Below are 18,732 nucleotides of genomic sequence, written 5' to 3'. Positions count from 1 at the left end.
AGTAATAAGTGACTAATGATACCTGGTTTTATCCATCTGTATAATTTTTAAATGTTAATTGTATGTTTAAATAGTGCTGAAATCTCAAATCTGTCTCGAATGACTGACTTTTACAGAAGATTTAGGAAAAATGAGGATTTTTTAGCTGCACTCAGGTGAGGTACTGTACATTGCAGTAAATTTTAAAATCTTTTTGGAGGAGTGAGACACAGATTCAACATCTTCTGGTCTTCTAGAATGAAATGCATCAGCCAGAGAGCTAATCTATTTTCTTCTTGTGGTGCTGCAACTGGGCATAGTACTGCTAATTAGCAGAGGCAGGTGGCCTGCTGTCATCAATGGCAGGAGAGCAACTTTTCAGGAAGAGCTATTAAATTGTGTGGGCTGAATAAATCTGATACAGAAACAGCAATGCTGGGGAAAAGGTTTGAAGCAAACTTTTTAGTGTAGCCACTGCAATGGGCTTGAGTGAAATTGTGTCTTTACATCATGAAACTTGCTGCCTGTAATGTGTTTTTACACTTAGTTGTGTGAAAAAAGTGTGATAAAAACATGAATGTAAGTGAAAAGAAAGCAGTACTGTTGTTCAGGTTGGTGGTTTCTAAAAGGGTGTGTTATAAAAGTGTGTATTGACACAATAAATAAAACCTGTGTGGAGAGCAGTGAGCATGGTGAGGGCTCTACCTGCCCTGGGCTTATCCCTTAAAGGTTTTGTTAGGTAGGATGGTCCCAGGGATGGTCCCAGGGATGGTCCCAGGGATGCTGGGCTGTGTCCCTCCCTCCCAGCCAGGCTCTAGGGTGTAAACATTGAGCAGGATGAATAAACCTTTGCCTGTTTAGGCAACCTGAACACACAGATTTTTTTCTCCCACTGGAAATCAGGACATTTATGCTCCTGGAAGCCTACAAGCCAGGATTTCTTCTGAGAACCAAGTGCACTGCTGTCATAAACAATGAGAGCTGAGGCTGAACGCATTAAAGAGGAATTCCAGCTTGAAATACTTCTGCTGGCTGAGGAGGGCAGGTTTTGGCAAATCTGCATGTGAGCCCTGCCTTTGACTCAGCAAGGAACACTGTGTCACAGACCTTTGTAGTCGCCCTGTTAAAGGTTGTTTTAAGAGATCTGAGTCAGACATCCTTAATTACAAAAATACAGTGTCTGCCCTTTCTTCTCAGGAGTTTGAAAATGTTTTACTTAATTTGCTCTTTGTTCACATATATTAAATACATATTTGTTTGTACATGAGCATACTCTGTATTTGTCATTGTTGTGTTATTTTCTTAGTGTTTGCATTTTCTGTGAGTTTCTGTTAACTTTCAGACATGTGCCTCCAACTCTGTAGGAAAGCTGAGCAATTTTAGTTTGTAAGGGTAGTGGAGATGTTATTAGGTCTCATTTAAAGCCCTTACAAGCCAGTGAAAAGGTTGTCACTTGTTCCTAGATGAATTAAAAATCTGCTCTGTTAAGTAAATATTGCTTCCTTCTCAGGGAGAAAAAGTTTAATTTAAGGATAAATTTGTACATATACATTATTGGATCTAACTAGATTCCAACCAAAACATGATTTCATATATGACCACTGATTTTTATTGAGCATATATCTTATTGAAAATCTTTTTTACTCCAATAGAGCACATTTAGTAAGGATTTATAGATCTAATGTGCTTTATATTTTTGAAAACGTTAAAGTACTTGATAAGAGTGCAATGGCAATTGCTTAGGTAATGTTGCTATTAAAAGAACAAAATATCTTGTTTGCAGTATTTCTGATGCCTGTGCATTAACCATGTGTGGTACAAGGCTGTGTAATGTGGTAGATGTAGGAATGTTTAGTTTTGGATCTGTTTATGAAGTGCTGAGAATGTTCTAATCTCTAATTTCCGTCAGATTAATATTTGCTTTATTTGCTTAATGGAAACACTTTTCACTTTGTGGGATATCTGTTTAATTGTGTAAATGGGGAATTTCCTGCAAATGTGTAGAGTGCAAGCCTCAAATTCATACCATTGTCAGCATTTAATGCACTGAAATTGTTTCTTCCTTTCTGTTTGTCTTTGGAGAGGTCCTCATTCCTTGGGGATGAAGTAAAGCTCTGGTTCCATCACTGCAGCCTTCAGAATTAGCACTGAAAACACAGGATTCTTTTCCTGGATTGATGAAAGTAATTTCTTGTTTGCTGTGTCAAACAAAGCATGCTATTTGTCACATTGTGGTTTGTGTATCTTTTAAGAAGCTTTCAACTTTGATCTGAGCCAAGGTACACTCAGTAGCACAGATGACAGAAGTAACAAACCAGTGATGTGCATTGTCATTCATACAAACTCTTTAAGTCAATAAATACTGAGACTTAGATGTAGAAAACCATACTCTGCTTTTGAGGGGGCTTGTGCATTCTTGTGAGAAAATGAAGACCTTTGCTTTTCTTGTTTCAGACAAAGGTGTGGAACAATTTATTAGTTGAGGATTCAGTTCAGTGTCTGCAATCAAAAGGTGCCTCATCTAGTCCAGATTCTGGCCCTTGCTGATATTTTCTGGGTAAACAGCTGCATTTAAAAGACATTGTGGAGATGGGCTCAGTAGCACATAAAAGCTGCTTTCTTCAAACTGTCATCACAGAGGTTTTCAGAGCATGCTTTTAATACTTCCAGAGCTGCTGTTTGTGTCTTTTTCTCCCTTACCCCCCCCCTCTCTCTTTATGTTAAATGCTATTTGAAACAGGAGTGTTTTTTTTAAATACAACTTTCACCTGCTTTTTACCTGATACGTCTGAAGGGAAATTAACCTTTTGTGGAACAAGATTGAGGGCTAGAAAACTGTTTCACAAACTTACCATTTTAAGAAAATTTAAAAAGGGAAAATGATAAAAAGCCAGCAGTAGTTATGAATGGTTGTGTGGTTCTGGAAGCTGCCACATATTAAAACTTTCAGGTTTGAGGCACTGTTTGATCACCCACTTTGGCCTTCTAAGATTGTGCAAGGAATTTTATGCAGTTGTTTAGAACTTAAACCATTTGTTTAAATCGTGTATTTCAGAAAGACATCCACTTTTCATCTAAAAATTTCATAATGTGGAGGAGGTTGTTTGTTCAAGTGGTTAATCATCATGACTGTTACTCTTTATTATATCTCATTTGAATTTGTCTGGCATCAGCTTCTCACCATTTGCTCTTTTTATGCCTCTCTCATCTAGGCTGAAGAGCTCTTTATTAACTGGTATTATTTGCTCCTTGAAAAGATACATTAACGATGTCATCAAGTCATCCCTCAATTTCTGTTGTTAATCTGAATAGATTGGGTTTGTCAGACCACTTGAGACATTTGCCTAGGCCTAGAATATTTTCCTGTCTTTTTTGCACCCTGTGTATTACACAAATTTTCAACTTAAAAAAATTAAGATACTTGAAAAAATATAGTATTCTGTTCTTTGTTTCATCAACCTATACAAAGCAAAAATATTTCTTATTCTTGCTTAGTGTTACACATTTCCTTATAGAGCAAAAATGTATGCAGCAAAAGCCAATCTTTACAAGAAAGGGTATTTTCCTGTAATTTTGCTTTTCTTCTCTTGTATTTGAAGATAAATATGTTCCATTTTTAAAGGCTGCTCAGACCTCTCATCTTTGCAAAATATACCCAAGAAGAGAAGACATGATAAATAACTGCATCTGTGGTGCAGCAAGGGGGAAAAACACCTCTAAAGAGGAACATTTCAGTAAAATAATAAAACTTGCAAATACTGATATAAGGAGCTTAAAGGAAACTCTGAGAGGGCTTAATGTCTGGCATCAGGATAATGTAGGTACAATTTATCACTTGTGAAATATGGTGCTAAGTTAAAAAATCAATGAGGTGCAATAATTCATTTCTCTGTACTGAGCAGGAAAGAGATTGGGATGTGGGAGTGGGAGGCTGCTCCATAAATCCCATAGGTTTTCTTTAGATAAGAAAAGTGAAGAGTTAATAGGACCAGGAGAAAATACATGGGCTAAATCCTACCTTGAATAGGTTATGAGTGACAGTAAAGAGCACAAAGCAAAGACTATTTTCTTTTCTGACGGGGTTTTAAGGCAAATATGAGTAAAGATAGATGACAACATTGGTGTGCATTGTTAAAAAATAGGGGTTTATTATTATTTCAGAGCCATTTGCTTGTAGTAATTAAACTCAAATACTTTAGAGGAAATTTGAAGAATGTTTATAGTGATAATGTGCTGAAAATACAAGAGGAGTCACCAAGGCACAGAGGGAACAAACGGAGAAGACAAAGAGCTTATGCAGAAACAAAATGTTTTGGTGGCTTAGAACTTCAGCAGAGCAGATCATAGGGAACCACTTGCCTTAGAATTTGCTATTTACAAAGAGCAAGTGTTGCCAAAAGCAGTGATGTATATACAGGGTTTGCAACAACCCATGGAATTAAATGACAGTGAAAGTCAGAACTTGTGGCATTCGTCCAAGGAATCTGAAGGAGCTAAAGAATTGCTAACTGAATTCCTATTAAAACTTAGGTAATTAATCAGGAAAATGTGATACAATAGAGGAACACTGGAGGTAGCCAGCTTCATACAAAACCCTGTTGGGATAAGTGGTTCTGAGAATGCTTCCAGGAATTACAATGGTGAACTTTTTTGGTGTCAGGAAACTTAATTGATAAAGTCATTAAAGATAAAAGACCCAAACCTACAAAGAGCCTGGATGGAGTATAATTCTAAGGAAAAATAACCCTGATTGTTGCAACAGTGTATCTTGCTGCTCTAGCCTTATAGGATATTTCAAAGATGAACAATTTAATGGAGAAGTTTACAAGTACATATATAGCTTTATCAAAAAGACATGAGTTCCACAAAAAATACTAGACAAAGTTTTTCCAGAGAAGCTAATAAAACAGCTCAGCATAAAAATAAAAACTTAATAGTTTAGGTGAGACAAATAAAGCCAATGAGGGAAAACTAGGCTGATGATAGAAAACAAAAGATTTCCTTAGAGACATACATCAGTGGGATATCCAAGGATCATTGTAGATGTGCTTAAACTGCCACAGGGACAGAGTAAGTGCCACCTCTTTTTGTGACACAGCAGGTCTGACTCCTGAGCTGCCCTGTGTGTGTCCATTCCTGCACTTTCCTAAACCATGGAGGTGTCACAGACCTTTCTGTGCCGCACCCTATTGTGAACCTGATTTTGGAGGAGAGGCCAGAAGTGGTGAGTAACGACATCCCAGTTTGCTGATGAAATAAAATAAAGCATTTTCTCACCATGTTTCTAGGATAAAAACCCAACCTCATACACAGGAAGGGTCAAGGGGGAAAATGGAAATGATTAGAGGCATGTGGGGAGCTTCTTTACAAGTAAATTAGCAAGAATGGTCCAGATTTGCAGCTGATGAAAATTGGCACAGTTCCATCAGAATCAGGGCATGTTGCCAGTTTACACCAGCAGAGAACCTACCCCAATATGTTTTTAATATGAAAACCAGGGTGATTATAGCAGAGATCTAGAGCAAAAGACTGATGTAATTGTGAAAGGAAGGTTGTGCAAAGGCTACAGGGTGGATATTTAGAGGTGCGGGGTTTTCTGAGTGCTGGTTAGGATCAGTTTTTGCAGTCAATGCAAAGTTGCTTTCTAATTTTTGCTGTATGATGCAGATTTCTTCTGTCATATCCCAGTCTGCTCCAATCTAGTCCTTTCTCCTACCTTTTCCCAGTTCTAGTTCTGGCATCAGGGAGGCTTTTTAAACCATGCTATGTAGGCACCACAGAGCAAAAGGAGAGCACTGAGAATGCAGTAGGCAGTTCAAAAGTCCATCCAGCTGTCAGGGAGGTTCTGCTCCTCTGCCATCTGCCCAAATTGCCTTCAAGGTGAGGAACTTGCCTTCTGCCTCTACCTCTGCATCACACAGATGTTGTGGGAGCTACAAAATCCTTCTGGAAAACCAAGTTAACCCTTCTGTGGGTGGCCCACACTGAGCTCAAGGCAGGCTTGGTGTTGGGGATAAACTGCCCAGGTTGTGTCACCAAGCTGTGGATGCACAGGGCTCAGGCTGTGTAAAAGCCACAGTTTCTCTGACCTAGGTGCCTATGTCTTCCTACACTGGTGCAGAAAATATTCTGTGTAGACTACTAGGATAGAGGCTGGTCAATTTCTGAGGGTAAAATATGGTCAAAGTTGTTCCATTTTTAGAGCTCTGGGAAGATGGAACATATTATCCAAAGGCAGAGGCTTTAAATCTGCCAACTCCACCAAGACCCCTTTGAGCACATGTAGAAGGACACGTCCCAGGTTTATCTCTTTTTCTGCAATTACCACACCAGCAATATCTGAGAAAGGAGTAACTGTCTTGAATGTAGACAAAACAGTTTTTCCACTCACATGGAAGATTTTCACAGAAATTTTCCAGAAAAGTTTCTTCCCGAGACAGAAACCTGGCATGGAAAACAAGTCAAGTTTGGCAAGGTTGTGAGCAACTGAAAATATGCAATAAAGTGGTGTTAAACCACTTAATTATAAACACAGTTACCAGCTAAATAATTTGTGGAGTGAAGAAGTGCTTGATGCAGCTAATTGCACTTCCTGATACTACCTGAAATAAAAGGTGAATTAATGAGAGGGAAACACAAAGTTAATGAGAGTTAATGAGGAAAAACCCCGTTCAAAAAGTTCCATCCTCATGGGGGAGAGAGAGAAGCAATCCCTGTTGGATCTGTAGGGCAAGCCACTGCTTGGAACAGTAATACCCTCTAGAATTTTGGGATTGGTGTTACAAAGGAAAAATCCAAAATTATTTGCTCCAAGTCATGGTGACTACAGTTCCATCCAACTTCAGATAAAGCCAAGGTTTTCTCCTAACACTGTTTTGCACAATAATAGATCTTTAAAGGGATTATTTCTTCTTCTAAATCAGAAGTCACTTAATATTTTAGATACTGGTCACTGGGCTATTTGTGCATGTTGATTCCCCAGTATTTCTCATTTAAAAATAATTTTTCTCCCTATTTTTTTATTTTAAATGCCTGTTTAAATGTGTATGTATTTTCCAGTTTAATTTTTCATTTACAGAGAGTAAAATTTGCTAATAACCCTCATATTTCTAATTAGAATTCATCTCAGAGGTGAAAGAACCAGCATAATATTTGTTGAATAGGAGACACAAATGCTTTTGCTAATGTGATGGAGCTATTGTGCCTGTGTGAGGCTTATGTGCAGGAGGGAAAATAAATATTTATTCCAAGTATATCTGTTAATTTGACAAATATTATTAAATCTCTTTACATACATCATCTCTCCTAAATAGAGCTTTGTATATTTTTTTTTCTAAAATTATACTTTGGATTTGGAAGAATGAGTAAAATCAGACATTCTGTCAAAAATATGCTAAATTTTATGGTAGTCCATACAATTAAAAAAGTAAATTGCCACTCAGGTTTAGTGTTGTCAATACTGATGGAAAGGTTGCTGAGTAGTTCTTGTTGAATGAGATTTTCTCTAATGTTTAAGCCACCAATAAAACCTCCAGTTAAGCCCTTCACAGGAAACTTAAGAATTGACTGATGGGAGTCACATGGTTAAATCAGTGCTTGTTATTCATAATTTATTCAATGGTTGATGGAAAAAAATTGTCCAATTATTTGACAAATACTGCTTGGCAAGATGATTTACAGAGAATAATGCAAGTATTTGTTGAAGAATTTAAAGTGACAAAAACTGCTAAAATTACGGCCTTTATTCTCAATGCAGTGATTAGAGCTGATTGAATGATATTCAGACAGTTTGACTAATTTTGAATAGTCCTTACACAGGCAATATTCCCATTGACTTCAGCTGGAATTTTGCCAGAGTAAGGACTGCAGGATTGGACCTTTGAGTGTAATGTCTTGAAAGGGTCCCTTTATAAAGCAGCAGCCTAAATTCTGAACTGCAATGAAAACCCATTTTCACTTCCCTCTGTTGCTTTGCCTGTTCTGTGGAATTGCTCTGTATGAATGTTAATCCCATTCCCTCTTTATCAGCAGAGGGTGCTATGGGAGTTTTGTGCTCTCCAGTAGCCTTTTGTTTATGCACAGTTCAATCTAATTTAAGTTGAACTGACCATTTCAATGGCAGTCAAGTGTGTATTTAAATGGTGTGTGGGAGAGCCATAGTTTAATGGCAAACCATTTCCCTAATTGATCCAAGTTAAAGAAGGGAGACATTTTAAAGTGGATATTTTCAGATTCCTGGCCTCTACCCCCATACCCTCCTAAATGGGTCACTGAAATGGTCTTACACCTTTGCTTGATAAATGATAGCATTTGCATGTAGTTTTGAAAGGCAGGTTCAGTATTCCAAATTACTAGAAATGTATAATAAACAAATATTTTTGAATATAAGATTTGGTGACTTCCTAAAGTTCTTGATTTTTCTAAATGTTAGTAGGACTTCAATACAAAACAACAGTGTTTACAAATCCCTGATATGGAAGTGCCCGAAAGTGGGAAAATGGTTTTTTGCTAAGTCAGTATATCATATGCTTTGTTACAAGAGTGTTAAGGTTGTAAAGTCAAGTGTAGAGAAAACAGAAAATACTTAGACAATCTTCATTCTGGTTATTTTTTCAATTGCTCACCATCATCCTGACAGGGATATTAAATTACATGATTGCATGGCTACTTTTTTCCTTGAGATGTCTGTGCCTTTAACATATACAAAAGAGACGGCTGAATAGGAGCTTTATGAAATGTTTCTTTTTATCTGAATTGCTCAGAGTTATTGCCACTGAGTTATTTGCTGCACACCATTCTGTCCAGCATTGAATGCATGATTATCAACTTCCTCAAGTATCTTTCTATATAGTGCTACCCTAAGAGGGCAGTTTATTAATCACTGGTTAAATGGTTTTTGGACTTTGGTTCATCACCGTTTAAATGTTTTTTTGCTATTTAATGCATGGGGACAGAAAAAATTGGGAAATATGTGGTAAAAGTGATCAATTTTATGAATTCGAGTTGCCTTAAACCTCTGGCATTTCAGAATACACTTCTTGTAGGGAAAACAGGTCTGTGGCCAACTTTTGCAGTTCTGGATTCTCAGCTCTTTCATAAATCAGACCTGTGATTTCAGGCAATCTGGATTTTCAGAAAGTCAGGGCCAGACAGTCAGAGTTCAGCAGTGCAAAGTTCAGGGCGATCTTTTTGGCGTCGTATGGGTTGTGGCCAAAACTGACCTGACTGCAATGCTTGAGGATTATATCCTTTTATTTAATGACCTCGTTTTTAACTTTCCTCATGCACTGCCCGTCTTTCAACTCCTGCTGTGAGAGTGGGTCTTAAGGATGGCATTCTCATTTCCAGCTGTGATGGGCTCCCAGCCTGTTGGGCTCTTGGCACACAGAATGCAATGGCCTAATGTAGATTAAAGGTCCAAAACTGCTGAGGTGCTGGAGCACAGTTATGGAGGGATTCTGGAGTGCTGGGATTTTTCCAGACTTATTTTTCATAATGTCATCCTGTGGAAGGAAGTGAGACTTCAAACTGGTTGGGAAGGTGGTTGTAAAACTGCACATGTTGATTGCTTGAGACACTGGCAAAGACAAAATCCTTGGAGGCACTGGACAATCTGCTGCCATTTGTTGTTCTCCACCATGTGGCCCAGTTTCCACCCTGAACTTTGTAATTGAACTTCTTTACCCAATCACGCTTAAACTTTTCTGCCTGATTCTCATTCTACTGGGATAATTTGCAGGGTTCCTTTCTAACCATGACCAAGGAAAGGGGGGATAGGACAGAGGCAATAAAAGGGAAAAGAAGGAGAAAGTATACAGCTTTCATTGCTGGTGGGCCAGGTGGGTGCACACAAAGACTCACCAAGCCCTGCAAGGGGATGGACCTGTGATTCAGGAGGATGAGGTACACACACACACTCTGCCCCTACAGGTTTCAGTGGGTCCAGCTGTTCTTATTTTCTCTACAGTCAAATTTTCCACTCAGTCTGTGTGGGCAGATGTGCAGGAACTCATCACTTGGCTGAATTTGTGGACATTTTCACAAGAACAACAGAATATTGATGCTATGGCAACCGCTGTGCCATGTTTCCAAATCCTGATCTGAGTCATGGAGGGAGCAGTAGCATCTCCACCAAGCAGCTGTAAAAAGGTATTTTTTACTTAAAATGTAAAAGGTGGGGGGAGGAGGGAATAGGGAAAGAAGTGTATTCATCTTCCCAGTCCTGAGAAAGGGCAGAATACTTCTAGGTCAACATTTCCCAAAATTTTCAGCCTTAGCAATTTTCAAGTCTCTCAGCCCAAATCATTACAGTTTGGGGAAGATGTGAACTCCTGTAAAGATGGTATTTTAGTGGGAAGTCTGAGACAGCCCTGTCTGAGAGCACTGCCCACTGTAGATAGCATCTCCTCTGCCATAGACCATGGTCTTCTGCTGATGAGAAAGTTTTGTTCATTGTTTTTGTCATGCCTCCTAACCACCTTAGAAATACCTGTTTTGATAAACTCCAGTCCTTGCACAGATTAATTCTGCTTCCTCTGGCATTGTCAAAATAATTTTTATGTTTGTTTTTTGGTTTTAAATAGTGCTTTGAAATCCAAAGGTGATGCCTGTATTGTTTGAGGCTGTTGCTAAAACAGGTGTAAGATGATGAGTTTCCTGAAAGTGGTTGTAATAATAGGAACAAAGGTTGGATTTCTAAATTAAAGACTGCAAATTTTTCTTTTGTTCTTGTTTGACACTATAACTAACCAGGGAGCTTCACTTCCAAATTTTGCTTATTGCTCATATTCACATTTGTGCTCTTAAGACTTCCAGTAGTACAATTTTCTTGTAGGTCAAATTAATGTAATTCTTCCTTACTGATCTCTAAAAGGTGGTCTTGCTCTCTAACTGCTATGGAATAAGGATTTTACTGTTAAGGATATTTTTACTGTGGCATGTCTCTTAAGTAAAAGAAAGATTTTTTTTGTATTTAGGTGGCTATTTATGAAGTAATATAATACTCTTCTTAAACCTAGTGCTAGAGGAAAATATTTGACTTGCTGTTAATTTGTTAATTCTGTCATTGAAAGAGTATTTTAAGTAGTGGTCTGTACTAGAACAAAACAGATTCAGAAAAAGGTTTTCTTACATCCACTTAGAGGGTTAAGTGTAGCTGGAGATTTGTCTTTGTATGTAAATATTAGGATGTGTATGTGTTTTTTCTACTGCTCTGATTCTCTTAAAGAGAGTGCTGCTGAGCACTGAGACCTAAGCAGCCAGGAGAGACTAAACAGATGAAATGTACTTCTTCATCAGGAGGAGCTTTCTTGCCAAGTTTTCCAGCTCATAATGTGTTTTGTTTTATTAGGTTTTTTTCTGTTGTAAAAGTCTCTTTAACCTGCTTTTATGCTGATTACAATAAGGAAGCTAAATGCTTTCCTAGTTTGTTCAGATCACTTGTAAAATTATTGGTGCCAAACTTAATATGGCTCCAATTTTTCTTTATTTTAATTACTGCTAAGCTCTTCTGCCATGCTGTGCGCTCTTATTTTATGTTACATCCAGTTTGAGTGAAACTGTCCTTGTATTGATTCTCGTGGTGACCTGCCAATCACTTCACTTTGCCTGCACTTCTCCATATGGAAGGGCCTCCTTTCTTTGATATCCTCAATCAAGAGCTCTTCCCAGTTCCTGGGATGTTTAACTTTTAGATTAGGCTATCAAAAGCCTTTAAATCTCAGGCAAATTACATGCAAGTATGTTTAGTATAGATGTTTATCAAATCCACACTTTTTTTTCCATTCTGTGTCTCAATAATTTCTGATTGCATCCCACTGATTTTGTTTCTTCTTCAGGCCACCAGTTAAGAAGATCCCCTGTCTTCAAGGATTTTCATTATTTTTTTATGGTATTCTTATGTTGAAAGCATTTGAGCACTCTTTCCAAAAGGGATGAAAAAGGAGGCATTACAGAAGGAAAGACTTACATGGGAGAAAGAACCTGAAGAATGAAAGAAGAAAAGAGAAAGCAGAGAACTCTATTGATCTCCCATAGAAATATGATTTATAACTAGAAGCAAGAGCTTCATGTGAGTATTTGGTCCTTTATTACATAGTAAATGCAATGTAATATCCTTTTTCCAGGTCAGGATACAATATCTAAAGTATACCTGTAAAGTATTTGTTTATTAGGTATCTGCATTTGGATTCAGGCTTAATCACCAAAGTGACCTAGAATATTTTGTTCATGATGATCCAAAACCTGAAGGAGGGCAAATCTTCCCAGTCTGAGTCACTTAGATAATACAAGAAAATCAAAAGTCTGGGGTGTTCAGAGGTCAGAGCACCTACAGGGTGAATTGGAACAGTGCAAAAGTGAGTGTTCCCCTTCTGGAAAATTTTTATGAAGGAACATTTTTCAAATGAAACAAAAGAAATTGGAAAAATATTTTGGCAAAAAAACCCAAAAAAACCCCCAAACAAATTAGAAAAATTTGTGTTTCTTCATATGGTTAGGGTGTTCATTAGTTACCTTGCCATGTTCAGTCAGGAGGAACCAGGAGACATATGCAAGTGTGATTGATCCTTATTTGCAATAAAGAACCAGGACTTAAAATTCCAGATTTCACTGATCTGCTGTTTCTTTTAGGCAGATTGATTGGGAACTCCTAAAATATGCCCCATTCAGTATAAAATATAGGAAATTCCAGTTCCTCCTGCTTAGGAAGCTTAGTCCTGGTCTAAAGACCACCTGAGGTCATTCTGCATTGCCACATCTCCCACTGCCTTTATCCAGGGAATTCCAGGAAGTAATTTATCTCATGGTACAATATCCTTTGTCAACAGCTTGTACCCTTTGTGCAAAAAGCAGATAATGGGCAGTACCAATGATATTGTCTTGGGAGTATGGGCTGTAAATCCCTTCCAGAAAGTTTGGCAAATACTTGGGTGTTTGACATGAAGAGTATCTGAGCAAGCTTCATTCTGGACAGGCTGTGGATGGCTTTGTGCATGGCTTTGGCTGTGTGTATATTCTGTGGCAATGCACATTATTTTGAGCAGCAAATTCCATCCATTTGCCAGCATAAACTCCACTCATTTTGGTTACGGACCGGGTTTCTCTAGTGTGCAGAAGTGTGGTGGAGAAGATTTTCCATGGAAAGATAGAATTTCCATTAGCAATTCCATCACTATTCTTGAATGGTAATCAAGGACAGCTGACACCTTGTCACTGTGAATATAATTTCATAATGCTGATGTTATCAGGTGGCTGCTTAATTCCTCATCTGTCCCCTTCAGCCTTATCCTACTGCTGGCAGGTTAAATACAAATACACACCCTCCCTTAGGAAGCATTTTTGGAGCAGTCAAAGAATTTTATTTTCCATTTTTCTTTGCCCACTATAATTCTTTAAAGAGCTTGTTGATGTCATGGTGGTATCCCCCATGTAAGTGAAAGAACACAGCTGAGATTTGATGTTCAAAAGTATGGAGTGTTTTTATGCTCACTTTTCCTTATTTATCTAAAACCTCAAACCAGTTCAGTTTCTGTTACTTTTTATTTATGCTTGTAGACCCATTAGGAATGACTTTCCTGGAGGTGTCAGTCTCAGCTGAAGGAGCTGGGGAGGAAAATGCTCCAGAGGGAAGGGATGGTGTGCTGCACTGCACTATCCCTTCCCTCTTCCTCCAAGGCTTTATGTTAAAATAGCCCTGGAGAGAAACAGTATGGATCTGGATGTGGAGAAGCTTAATTCACACAGCCTAATCTGCACTTATTTGATGCTTTCTGTTGCTTGAGATTCCTTGAAAGCCCAAAGGCAACATACAGTTGCAGTTCAACTTCAGATGGAGTTTGGGCTGTAAGAATCTGGACCATGAGACCTCAGGAGCTGAAGAATGACCACCAGAATGTTTCCTAGAGATGCTGGTACGAATAGTTGGGAGTAGAGAAGCTGTGGGTTTTTTTTTGTTAATAACCTGAGGCATGTAAAATACTTGAATAGTAGGATAGTAACAGCACTTGATAGCATCTTGTGCCTTACTTTAGATTGGAATGGTCACCTTAGAAGAAAAGCTCTGTATTTCTTCAGACTTGGGAATGTTACAAGTATATCCTGCTAACACAGTCTGCTCTTTAGCAGATCTTTGCTACTATGTTCCTGTTCATCTGCTGTAATGAAACTCTTAAATGAATTGAATGAACTGGAAGGCACCTCTGAATAACATACCAGTTTTTCTTAAGTGTCCAAATCTAAGACTCCATGGGTGAGAAATGCTTTTTTATGTTGTCACTAGGACTTTACATGGATTTTTTTTTGGGTAATGAATATTTTCTAGATGCAACCTTTAAGCAATGACATGATATTACATAACATTTTATGTACATAACATATAACATTTTATTGGCAGCCCTAAAATGTTCTGTTCTGGGAAGAAACTTCCCAGACCATATTCCCACAAAAAGTAAGTTTTAATATGTATCTCCCTGATCCTTTTTTTCTTCTGTTCAAAGAAAATGTCAGCTCTCTTTACAATTGTCCAGGAAGCATTTGCAAAAGGTTAAGTGATACTACAAATATTCCTTAATTGAGTTTAGATGCATTCCATGCATTTTTACACCAGCATCAAAGAAAACATCTTCCCAAAGATAGGCAGCTTCTCCTCATATTTCAAAAAATCATCACGTATTTTCATCAAGCTTTCAGGAATGAAAGCTGCTGGACTGCAGTGTTGTCATAATAAAAAAGAAAGGTGCACACAGAGGTTCTGTGATCCAGAGGTGACAAGTGCTGAGCAAACAGCCCGTGAAGGCATCTTCCTACCTGACAGCATCCATCTCCATCCCTTATTGCTCTTGTAGGGCTCAGATATGTTTGATCAACTTTCAGATTGTCCTGGCAGCAGCAGGTGAAAGCAGCCAGGATGCTTTGATTCAGAGTAAAGTACAAGGCAGTCTGAAGGAACCTTTCATGAGCAGTTGATGCTCTGCTGACAGTGAGATTTGTATGGGGGAACTGGGATGGAAACAGTTTCCATTTCCCTCCTTTCTGAGAGAGGTTTGGTGAGGATATTGTGTGTGTAAGGAATTTCTGCTCTCTGACTTGGATATTAACACATCTGGTATTCAGATTTATTGCTGCAAGATATGAGTCTGGTTTGCCTGCACCTGATATTTCCAATCAAGTGACTGGGCTATTCTTTCACTTTAATTTTTTAAAAGCTGTTTTGAAACACACCCATTCCTGTGGCACAACCAGTGCAATTCTCTGTGAGAAATATGAAATCACTCCAATTTGAAGCAGCTCAAACTAAAACCTGACCTGAACTTGTCCAGCAAGGAGTTGGTTATATTTGTAGCATATATTGGTACTTTGGGATTGGTTACCTGATGATGGTTTTGCTCTCTGAATAGACTACATTGAATTGTTGATGCACATCCCAGGGTGTTCACATCAAGAATGACTCTGAAATATCCTGTACTTATGCAGCTGAAAATGAGTTCAGGTAAATATGCAAGAATAAAGAATAAAAAATCAGAAATCTAGTTAGTCTGAATAGCATTTTCCTTTTCTGTATTTAACCAGTTCTAGTGTTAAATAATTTAATTTTATTGAACAATAAGATTTAAATTCTCGTCAGCACTGAAGCAGATGAAGTCATGCTAGTAAGTCCAGTGAGGTTATGGATTTTTAATTTTCTTTCATTCAAAGCCACATTAAATAAACAGAGAGGCATAAAGACTCCATAATACAAATGAGTATGTGATGTGATGTATTTTCATATTCCTAATATCTGTGCCTCTTTTCAACATTCTTGTACCTCACATCCTACCATTTTTGTCTTTTAATCTTCATCACCTCTGATAATTTATAACATTATTTGACCTTAAACTTTGAGTGCCGTGGCCTGGCTTAATCAGACATTAATTAAACATTAGCTACTAATGTTATCTGCTGACAGTTTTTATCCTGTACACATTTGATAAAAGAAATGCCTTTTGGATTATAGGTGTTTGCATTTCACTTTAGCATTTTATCAAATACTCATATTTTGCCACTAATATAACCTATTAAAATTCTCTCCTCTGCTACAAGGAACTGTGATTTTTAAAAATAAACAGATGCTTATGCAGGCTATAGCGATTGCAATCTTTGCATTTCTTCCTCCCAATTTCCTCCGTGAGGAAAACTCCTCAGTTAAATCTTCCCTGAGCCCTGAATGGTCCCAGGTGAGGTAGGATGGAACTGTGATGGTGCATCATGAGGGGTGAAGGCTGGTTGGAGAAATTGGGCTGTGAAACAGAGTAGGAAGGGTACAAATGGCAACCAAAACAGTTGAATGGATTTTTTCCTCTGCCAGATTTACAGAGTTGCATCAAAATAAGATTAGCTCCTCACATGAATAAAAGATCATGACATAATGAAATAAGATTCTGCATGTTGAGATTCTACAGGTCCTCCTCTGCATTTTTATAATAAAACCAGGAACTCACACGAATAATTTCCTTTTTCTGCAATACCTTCTCAGCTCTTACTGCAATTGGACAAAACTTACCATAAATCAATGTTTAATTACTTATAAAATTGTAGAAGGATTCCATATCTAATTCTGGATGCCTTGGCATCACATTTTTTGATCGGCCTGTGAAAGTGGAGTTCTCTCTGGCAGCAATAGATAGTTACAGTGAGCTCAGTTAACTAAAATGTTCTCCTGCACACAACACAGTTACAGTGAGCTCAGTTAACTAAAATGTTCTCCTGCACACAGCACCTTCAACCAACCATTCCCTCAGAGACAGAATCAGGAGCTGAAAGGTCTCAGGATCCCTGGGACTCTTTTGGGCCTGCTCACCCAGGTTCACTGTGAATGTCTGACTGTGAGCCCTGATGTGTTCAAAGTTTATTTTCTTTGGCATCCATTTTTATGGTCTTTGTTCAGTGCACTTGTAAATACCCTCCTATGTCCTGACAGACTCCTTTAGCAAAAAGAGAAGTGAACCAGAAAAAGTCTTAAGCAATTTGTCTTTTATTTGCTGTAATAACATACTGCATTTTTGACTTTCCTTCGTTTTTAAGTGAAGAAATTTTGTCCTTACATTGCCTGGTTCTGCTGTGGTGCTCAGGCCAGCTGCTGTAAATTAAGCATACAGCATTTGCCTCATAGGGGATACCTGGTTCTTGATGCAAAGGACAGGAATAAATGAATAATCTTTACCCTTACTCTTGATGCTGATAATTTATGACTACACTGATAATGATTTTGAAAATAATGAAAAGCTTCTTAAAATAAGAAGAATGTGTGAGGCACATTTCGTGAGGATATTTTGAATGTGAAATAGATTTAGACACAAGAAAGTATGCACTGAAATTGGAAATTTTCAAATTCCAAATGCCTAATCCTTTTTACATGTCACAGGTTCGGGTTGGTTAATTTTTCTTACATGGACACATTACATAGAAATTGAGAGTCTTTGATCCATAAATTTTCCATATGCACTCTCAATGCTAAATAAAGAAATAATAAAAAGTCCAAAGGCAACAAAAAATGCATCCATAAAACTCCCACCCATAAAAAGACTGAAGAAGATGGGGCGTTCCCAAAGAAGCAGAATTTTTAATTCCCACAATGGATTTACTGGTTGTCTTGCAGGTTGAATAATTTCAGATTAAACTGAAGGAGCAACAGCAAAATGCATCACAGATTTGGGGACCCTGGCTGTAAGTGGGGTTTTCCTTATGGTGCCATTATTTCTCATTCCTTATCCATTATTCCTTATCCATTATTCCATCCTTCTCCTGCCATGTAGAAACCTGTCCGGTTTCAGCTGATTTTGGGTAATGGTGAGACATTCCAGTGAGAGTGCAGGCATTAAAGATTCTTGCACTAAAAATTTGTAGCAAAAAGCTGTTTTCTTTCACCTGCACTTTCTTCTGGCATATTCTTTTGCCTGCACAGCTGAAGTGATTATTCTTAATTAAAACCCAATAAAACATGTCCCTTTTCTCAGTGTGACATCCAGCACTTCCCTGGCTTTGGGAGAGGTCATGTTTGGAAAATGCCTGGTTGCTCCTGTGCCTTTGGGATATTACACACTGTAGAATTCATGTTTAACCTCGTTTTTTAAAAAAATTGTGTCTATTTTCCTTAATTGAATTTGCATCCAAGGAACTTTTTTGGCCTTCCTCATCTTTTCTTGCTGTTTAGATGCATGAAAATGCGAAGAGAAATAAGGCAGAAAATTTAAATGCCACCACTCGCATAGTCTAAAACTGTAAATCCCCACAAAGTCAGGTTAATTAAAATCCCTGTACTCACCAACAAACTATTCATACTCTGCCTTACTCCAAAAATGCCATGTACCTGGGGGATTAGTGAGTGTCTGCATTATCAGATATCTGGCATCAAGTAACCAAGCAAGACGTCCAAACTGCTGTGATTCACTGGAGCTGTTTCTATTTTTCCAGCTGGGGTCAGGCACTCATCAGCTCTAGGAAAGCAGGGAAAGAAGCACACCACACCTCCAAATCCCGTTTACTTTCTCCTTTCCCACAGGAGGGAACCACTTTGTTGAGAGACAAGGTGGTTAGGAGTTAATTGCAATCTAATTGCCCCCTGTGTACACTTTTGCAGCTAAAGAGAAAGACAACCTCTCAGTTTGTATCCTCATGCTTCCAAAAACAGCCCAGTGAGGCTCTCACAAGAGCTCTGCAAAGCTGGGATGCACATTTTACACCTACAGCCAAGTGGGTCCCTCAGTCCTGCTCTCACAA

Source organism: Ammospiza nelsoni, chromosome 1 (genome assembly GCF_027579445.1).
Source record: "Ammospiza nelsoni isolate bAmmNel1 chromosome 1, bAmmNel1.pri, whole genome shotgun sequence".
In the NCBI taxonomy this organism is placed as follows: domain Eukaryota; kingdom Metazoa; phylum Chordata; class Aves; order Passeriformes; family Passerellidae; genus Ammospiza; species Ammospiza nelsoni.
The sequence above is the reverse complement of the archived record's forward strand: the minus strand, read 5'-3'. Positions refer to the sequence as shown.